The sequence below is a fragment of the Biomphalaria glabrata genome, chromosome 11 (genome assembly GCF_947242115.1).
Source record: "Biomphalaria glabrata chromosome 11, xgBioGlab47.1, whole genome shotgun sequence".
NCBI lineage: Eukaryota > Metazoa > Mollusca > Gastropoda > Planorbidae > Biomphalaria > Biomphalaria glabrata.
In genome coordinates this window covers 39,200,691-39,210,008 of record NC_074721.1, presented here as the reverse complement: position 1 = coordinate 39,210,008, position 9,318 = coordinate 39,200,691, and the positions used below count along the sequence as shown (strand labels likewise).

The window sequence follows — 9,318 nt, the reverse complement described above, 5'->3', positions numbered from 1 at the left end:
CATTAATCAGTAAAAAAAATTAATCAATTATTTAATTAAATAGTGGTAATTAATAAATTATTTAGTTAACATGAAAAAAAAATACTTACAGTATTTAAATGTATGGCTGTAAATGTGGAGGTCTTCCCCTTAGATAAGCCAATTTTAAAAAATATTTCTATATTTTGTTTGTTTTAAGAAGTCTTCACACCATAAAGTTCGTTGGGTGGCTTAATTTTATTAAAAAAAAAACTATTTTAGAGAAATATCGGGGACGAAATACAAAGTTAGTGCTGGATACAGGATCAAATTTATTTATTAGCTTGTTCTAAACTCTATGCCAGTTCTAAGTTCTAATCTAGTGGTAAATTAGTTCTTATCTAGTTCTAAGCTAGTTCTAAATTAGTTCTTATCTAGTTCTAAGCTAGTTCTAAATTAGTTCTTATCTAGTTCTAAGCTAGTTCTAAATTAGTTCTTATCTAGTTCTAAGCTAGTTCTAAATTAGTTCTTATCTAGTTCTAAGCTAGTTCTAAATTAGTTCTTATCGAGTTCTAAGCTAGCTCTAGCCTAGTTCTAAGCTAGTTTTTAGTTCAAATCTAGTTCTTTACTAGTTCTATGTTCTAAGCGAGATCTAAGTTCTAAGCTACTTTAAAATAAGTTCTAATCTAGTTCTATGTTGTAAGCTAGTTCTAATCTATTTCTAAGCTAGTTCTAAGTCTTAGTTCTAAGCTAGTTCTAGACTATATAGCACATTTTAAGTCCTCCATGTTAGCGCTGCTAAAGACTTACAGGCTGTGACGCTGAGACGAAAGCCTTGACTACGTTTTGATCAGTAGCTTCAAAGAGATGACTAGAACTTCCTTTGAAGCAGCTGATTACAATGTAGTGAAGGAATAACCACTAAACGAAGGCAGCACCATGTTGATGACACCGAGAAACATGCAACTCTCAAAGCTAAGCGAAAAGAATCAGCTTGGGTAAGTTTCAACTCATTCATTTTTGTTGCTGTTGGTTTCATTTTTTTTCTTTCATAATACCTTTATTCAAGTCATAACTTCATGGAAGTTGGAGGGCGGAATCTGAACACTGATCTAAAAAAAAAACACGTCTCTAACGATTTTTTCTAGAAATTTAACAGTTGATTTATATTTGATATTGCTGAGAAAAGAATTACTAGCTCGTTGGCCAAATGGGGAAAACTCTAGTTTGATCGTTATAATTTTTTAAAGAATAAATAAATGTAAATTTGGCTACAGTTGGTAGACTTAGGTCTAGAGCCAACATCGGTTTTGAAAGGACACTCGCGTTGTTGAAAGGACTATCGCGTTCGGGAATTTCCGAAAGAGCTTAATAGATTAATATTCAGGAAAATTTTGCGCATTGTCTTCTAAGTCAAGATTTAAGGCCCAGATCTATATCATTGGAATTATTGAAGAAAAAAAAACAACAACAGTTGTATGTTATAATTTAAGTTGCTTTGAGTTTATTGATAGATTATCTTAGCTTTGCTTATATCTTTACGTAAATATAATATAAATTACATCTAAATCTAGATCTAGAAGTAGATCTAAACTAGATCTTAAGATCCAGAAGTAGATCTAGAAGTAATCTAAAAGTAGATCTAGAAGTAGATCTAGAATTCTAGATCTAAACTAGATCTTAAGAGTCTACGATTAATAAACGTACCAATAAAGAATTGATTTCTTATACAATGCCGGATGGCCTAGTGGGTAGAATCATTCTATGAAGAAGCTAGCAGTGTCAACATCACAAATTATATATCCAATTTGAACAAAACTTTATTTTAATTAATTTATTTGCTTTTTTATAGTTCAATTATGTTTTTTTTTTTAAATTATCGTCATAATCTGTCCCTTGACTGTTGCAGTAGGGGTGCTGTGACTGTTCACGTAACCAGATCCCTACATTTTTCTCATTCAACATCTGTTCTTAGCAGAATATCGAGAGGCCGGTCCATCTTTATACAATGTCCAGCCAGCTTTGTTTCATACTCCCTCCACTGTCCCCTGAAGAATGACTTTAGACCAGTGGTGTAGATATGGTGGTGGATTGGGGGGGGGGGGGAGAATTTGAAAATCCCCCAAATGAGTGTTCGAAATTTTTTTTAAAATTAAATATTAAATAAACGCCATTATCTCATGTCATAAGGCCGTATGCCAAAATGCAGGGTCCCCTAAAGATGTCAAGCTCCCGTGCCCCCCCCCCCCAAATGATGGCAAACTCCTAGCTACGCCACTGCTTTAGACTGTGAGTCATGGCTTACAATGTGAGCAAACCAAAGACAGTAAAAGACACTTGCTAGTTATTTTCCACAATCTGTCAGAAGAATGGTATCTTGCATGATTTAAGAAACGACTAATTGTTTCTTTTTAATGTGTCTGTAGCTAGACGTATCAAGTTCGAGTCCCACAACTGGAGGAGCATAGGACTGAAGTGTATGTCTGGTCACTCGAACTGCTTGAGCGCTATGAGACATAACATTGAATAGCCGAGGACGCAGAGCCCTCGACTTAATCTCAATGGGAGTTAAATCTCGCGCATAATGGTAAGTAAAAAAAACGGTGTGTAGCTATATGCATAATTTTTTTTATTATTATTATAGAATAGCCCTTACATTTCTATAACGTATGTTGACTAACATTAGTAGAGACTGTTCTGTTTTTTCTTTGTGTTCGGTATTTATAAAGTGGGCTATTGAAAGCGCAATGCAAATAAAGAATAATGTCTTGGTCCTATAACAAGCAAGGTGATCACCATAATGTAATTATTCATTATTCCTGGCCATTTACATTATCCATTGGTTCCAACTACAAAAACCTTTTTTTTTTTAACGAGTTCAATGTGAATCAAAGTCTTAAGAAATCAAAAGTGGTGCCCCTTTCAATGCACTCAGAAACTGAAGAGGCGCAGTCACTAGTTAACCAACATGGCTTTTCATAACTCTGAATTACGCTACATATACTAGTTTAAGGTTTTACTGTAAATCTTGCCGAAGAGTTAAAAAGACTTTTTTTTTTCCTTATGAAACCTCAGGATTTTTTATATTTATTAAGCTTTTTTTATTCCAAGAATCTTTGGACTCATGGCCCCTATTCTGTGGGCTTTCTTTTTTTGCCTCTTCTGTGAGCTTTCTTTTTTGCCTCTTCTGTGGGTTTTCTTTTTTGCCTCTTATCTAGGCTTTCTTTTTTTGCCTCTTATGTAGGCTTTCTTTTTGCCTCTTATGTAGGCTTTCTTTTTTGCCTCTTATGTAGATTTTCTTTTTTTGCCTCTTATGTAGGTTTCTTTTTTTGCCTCTTATGTAGGCTTTCTTTTTTGCCTCTTATGTAGGCTTTCTTTTTTTGCCTCTTATGTAGGCTTTCTTTTTTGCCTCTTATGTAGGCTTTCTTTTTTGCCTCTTATGTAGGTTTCTTTTTTTGCCTCTTATGTAGGCTTTCTTTTTTGCCTCTTATGTAGGCTTTCTTTTTTGCCTCTTATGTAGGCTTTCTTTTTTGCCTCTTATGTAGGCTTTCTTTTTTGCCTCTTTTGGGGGCAGTCTGGCTCTATGTTTCTTAATTTTCTTTCTTCACATTTTACAATGCATACTTATAATGAAATGAATTAAAAGCCAGAATAAAGCATGATTAATCTATACTTAATAGGGAATATGTAGTGAGTGGTTAAAGATACCATGAACTACCTAAGTCTTAGTCTTGATCCGTTTTTTTTTTTAAACACAGCTTAGTACCATTATAGGGTATATGTTTTCCCAAAATAAATATGAAAAGAGTATGTATTAAAAGTGGTCAATAGCATATTCAATTAGCTATAATAAATGGGAGTCATAGATATGGTTATAGACAAAATATCTCTCCAACCAATGCAACCAAAGTTATAACAGAGATGCATATTTATGGAGTGGAAAAAAACAACAACATAAATAGCTCGTTTGTATTTTGTGTCAAACTCAGGGGCGCTTCCCCCACCCCGAAAAAAAATAATCCCGAAGTTCAAAATCCAAGTCTTCAGTGGGATTCGAAATGTACCATTCAGTTTGGAGGCCTTGCAATTAGCGTACACTTGTGCTGGCCAGTATTATCAGCATTAATGTCTATTTCTTTAAGAACCCGTTTGATTTTATACTCTGTCGGCTATAGCGTCCGCTGTGGATATGACCCCCATTAACTAAACTTAATTTTCGAGTTTATTAACTTTAATTGGTAAAAAGGGCATTGCATTTATCTATACCACTAATAATATTTTCTAATTAAAACATAAACGTAATTGAATTTTTATCGTAACAGGGCAGTGAAATACAAATGGGAAAAATGAATAATTCATCTGAACGCGGAAAATAATTACGGAGAGATAGAGTTAATTAAATTTTTATTCTAAAGCCATGTTTAGCTTCCGATACTAATTCATGTAAAAGAAAAGAACAAAGAACAATAATCAACGTTTAAGGGAATAAAATAATTTCCGAATTATCTTTCTTTCTTTTTTATTATTCATCAGGAAGTCTCTTGCGAAGGCTGTGGAACCAAGACCAATCATTATAATAGGCATGAACACTGACCTGTAACGACGCAATCTGTGGGTAGTGGAGACCAATAGCTCATTGCCACGTCACAGGTCTGTACAATGTGGCAACGAGATATTCGTCTCCAATCTCCACTGACTCGAGGACAAGCTTTAATTTGTTTTTTCGGATAAATTCAGAAAGCTATTTCTAAAAAAAAAATACACTTTCATTGGTGACCTACTAACAGAGTTTTTGCCTTTTGTTTTCTGTGTGCTATAGAAAGTTTTTTTTTTTACTGGGATTCGAAGCAACAGCTGGTTCAATTGTGTTAATGGAATCGATTTCAAACAATAAATACATTATCTTTCTCTTAACATGTCTGACATTTCGATACCAACAGGTTTCTTAATCAAATGAAAGTCTATACTTTTTTTTTGGGGTCTCTTTGTCTCTTTAAAACAATAGAAAACCCAAGGCTACTTTTTAAATACGTGTTGTGGAGTCGATTGAAGACAATACAAAGGCCTACATTATCTTTTCTTTATCCGACAGGAAATGTTAGTATCTGAATGATATTGATCTGACATGGTAGATCAACAATTATTTTTCCCCCCAATAACACCAGCTGCGAGGTCTTGTAGTAGCTTACATCCGTAAGTTCCTTTAAAAAACTAACGAACGATAACTCTCGGTGAAAATGAAAAAGTTTATGGTTCTTGAGTAGTTCGATTCCTTCATGTTAAATTCATGAAAAAGTTATTTAAAAACATAAACGCATTCCTTGCTTTCTTGATTACACTAGAAATAACAATGTGACGCTGTTCGCTGGCGTTGTGTGATCAAGTACAGTACTGTATTTCTAAACCAGTGACGCCCAAAGTACGGCCCGTGGGCCATATCCGGCCCGCGACGTGGTTTTATCAAGCCCGCCGAAACGTCAGAACAAAGTGTAGAAAATCTCCCCCCCCCCAACACACACACACACACCATTTATGTGTTTATGAAAGGTGACTCTGAATGAGAATCTACCAGGAAAAGTGAACGGATCTTTACATGTTGTGGCACATGATTATAAGCCAGTATAATTGTTTTTTGTTTTCTAAAGTAATTAAGGCTGTTTAAAAAAAAAAAACAATAACATAATAAAAACGTCATTATAAAACAAATACGACTGCAACCTTGGTTTGAGCCGCGAATAAAAATATCGTTAAACCATTCCAATAAATTGGAGGATCGATGGGAATTATTTACCAAACAGAGACAAGAAACTGAGTCGTTGGTAAAGTTAGGTACAATGTTGCTCACATTTTAAGTAGAGAAGTAATGACATTTTCCGACGACTAAAAAACTAAACCTCCAATATCCTATTAATTAATGTAATTACTAGATCCAGAGTTTGTAATAACATTGTTTCAGGTCTATTTCTTTTCGTATTTGTACCTTTTCGGTCATGTGGCCCGCGACACGAGTGTCGAAATTAAAATGGCCCGCAGGTCGAATAAGGTCGGGCATCACTGGTGTAAACGATAGATTTGGTGGCTCAACGCCTAAGAGTTCTTCGGGACATTAGATTTAGTTTTTAAAAAATACAAAAATCCTCTTTAAAAATATTAACAATTTAATAAATTTTAGAATTAATAAACTCAGACAAAAACCAAAGTTAGAATATAGATCATAACAAATAACAATCGAATATTCCAATACCATTAGAGTAACGTCACTAGTAAAATCACTAAACTTAGAGACAATTCAGGATAGAAGAATTAAAAAGTAAACTAGCTATTAAACATAAAACACTCATCCATAATTTAAAAATAGAAAAAAAATGAAATACTTAGAAAGACAGAAAGATAGAGGCACATTTCTTATTTCATACGCTAGGACAAATTCATACAAGTGCTCCTTCTTCCCTTGTGCTTTTAGAGCATGGAATAGGTTGCCTGAGTCCGCCAGAATTTAAATCATTGATTCACATGCATGACCACATTGACCACTGACACGCGTAGGACGTAATTATAGTCTTGTTTTTTTTTTTTTTTTAAGTAACGTCTGTAATATATAAGATAAGATAAGAATATAATTCGATTTCAAAACCTTATCCCCAAAATTAACTTTTTGTCTCATTTAAAACTTATAGAACGTCGTAATGTCTTAGAAGTTTTTATTAACCCTTAAAGTGCTGAGCTGTCTTAAAATGAGTGCATACAGAATGGAATTACAATTCTGATGTTTAGAGGCTAAACGTGCTGTAAGGGTTAAACTAGTTTTCTGCAATGGTTAAAAAACAACAAAAAATACAAAAAATAAGTTCGAAATGCAAATAAGAAATCTGCGCTATTTTTCGCCTTCACATATCAGTCTGTTAAACCGTCGGGGCTCCACATAAGATCTTTTCACTGTCATTCTCCATTCCGCTTTGTCTTTTTTATTTTTTGGTTCTATTTTTATTACTTTCGAAAATGTGTGTTTCTTCTGGTTGTTTATTGTTTTAACGACCTTGACACCTTTTATCACGAGACAAACTCGGAGCCAAGGCACACTGTGAAACCTTCAGAAGAGCTTGCAATCTGACTGAACGTCCCAGGAGATTGACTCTAACGGATGGGAAGCGAACCCAGGATGTTCAGAGTCTGAAGTGTGTATTCACCTCATTATCCAAGTAGTCTCCCTTTCAGCCCTTGCAATCTATCGAATCGCTTTTGATTTTCAGTAATCGTTTGAATAATGGTAAATAGTATCGGGGATTCTCATAATGTACAAAACAATGGTAGGTAAAATAAGACGTTTATGACGTTCCATGTTGCCAATTAAATTAGCTAAAGCAGAGATGCCCATCCTAATTCCCCGTGGTGGAGGCTGTCTAGGCCTGAGCAAGCTACTATAGCACAGTGCAGGACAGGCTGTTGGCTCATATTTCTCACGGCTGTGGCCAAATTTCGATTCACGGTGCCCCCGCTGCGGGGAAGATGAGGAAACCGTGCCTCATATTCTGTTTGACTGCCCCAGACTTGCTGATCTCCGTCTCGACAGGTCTGAGAAACCAAAAATTCTCGATCTGTATGGTGACATGTATGCACTACGCAAGACAGCAGGGTTTCTGTCCAGGGCTTTTGCAAGAGAGGATTTGAGCCTCTCAAGCCCTCACTCAAATGGGGTTTGATGATGATGATGATGATGATCCTAATTCGACCTGCGGGCCATGTTAATTTCCAACGCGTGTGTCTCGGGCCACATGACCGAAAAGGTACAAAAACGAAATGAAATCGGCCTGAAATTATTTGATTAGAAACTTACATTAATTAATGAGACATCGGAAGTTTATCTTTTCTTTTCAACGTTAGAAGAGACTTCATTTCTTTAGTTACAATATGAACAACATTGTAGCTAGTTTTACCACCGATTTTTATTCCAATCTTTAGATGTAGTTTAACTGTCTTTCATTCGCGGCTCAAACCAAGAATATATGGGCATTCGGGCAAATGCAAGGTGGGCCGGAACCCAAATTGGCTATCAGGGCCACCTAAAGGACCGCATGGATGCCACTATGTATTAAATTGTTAAAAGGGTTTATAATATTCGTTTAGAAAAGGGGCCCTCTGTTTAAAAGACATCTCTCTACAGTGTAATACTAATTTAATGTAACAAAGGTTTCTGAAATAATCACGCATTTATTCATTTCGAAAGCATTTTAATGGACAGCCCATTGAAACAAAGTTATTCACAACGTTTAAAACAAAGCTTATTCACCACTTTAAAAACAAGATATATGTTTGTAAATTTTAAGATTATCGACAACTTTGGTGTTCTGTATGAAATATACTCCAAAGACTATTCTCTGGTCCTGTAAAAACTTTGCATAATTATTCTTTGAACCTGAAAATTGTCAGAGGGTCAATATAATATATGCTTGGCTCTAGTTCTTGTGTTTCTTGACTTGGCTCGTTAGCGGTATGAATACTCAATTACACTAATTAATACTAGCTTAGTTACTCACATAAGAACAATTACTACTAGATACACTGAAACTCCAACTATAGATATCCATTGAAATACGAATAATACTTTAATATTCAATAAGCACATAATGAAATCAACTCTCAAATATTATTAATCAACAATCATCAGTCCATCGACTTTCATGTTATATACATATACAAACACCAGTCCAGGAAGCAAACGTCCAACCCTCCTGGACCGGGAGCAAGACCTCACTGACTTAACAAACTCTCTCGCACATTCAACGAAGACTTAATCACTTAGTTCACAACACATGCAACACTTTGCATTCATAATAATCATACCAAAATATCAAACTAACATTCATTCTCGCCAAACCTCTCCCTGACAACAATACATGAAGCAATTAAAACAATTAAGCAATTAGTTAATTTAAAAAACGGTTAGAAAAGACGTTACATTCTACTAATTCCCAAATTCTACTTGAACAATTTCGACTAATTTATGAACTGCCACGGGTATATTACAATGAACAGTGTAGATGCGAATGAACTAAATATAAATTCTCGATAGCCTGGGGACTTCTCGACAGTGTTATAGGGTCTGGACGTGGATCCGTTGACCTGTTTGTCTTGTGTGTAGCTGTAAATGAAAGTTGTTATTGGCTTCACTCGTAGAGCGATACGCCACATGTAGAACTACATAGTCCCATTCTCGAGAGACATTCCCGTCCACAAGTGTCGTGAGTATTTTACACAGAGAATTAAATGAATTATAGAAATGGGAATCAAATTGGAGCATGTCTTTCCACCCAGAAAAATGTCAGTTGTTAAGAGTAACAAAAAAAAAAAAAATTAATTCCA

The 9,318-nt window shown here is 35.1% G+C and overlaps 1 long non-coding RNA gene across 2 annotated transcripts; it reads left to right on the top strand.

The window, feature by feature from the left end:
- The first annotated feature begins 641 nt into the window (after window positions 1–641).
- Window positions 642–4,738, top strand: LOC106074847 (uncharacterized). 2 transcript variants are annotated; one of them, XR_001219016.2, is made up of 3 exons: window positions 642–956; window positions 2,385–2,545; window positions 4,492–4,738. It is a non-coding gene; the product is annotated as an uncharacterized LOC106074847 (long non-coding RNA). The 2 variants fall into 2 exon arrangements; XR_001219015.2 differs by having other exon boundaries at window positions 642–2,545.
- Window positions 4,739–9,318: the final 4,580 nt, after the last annotated feature.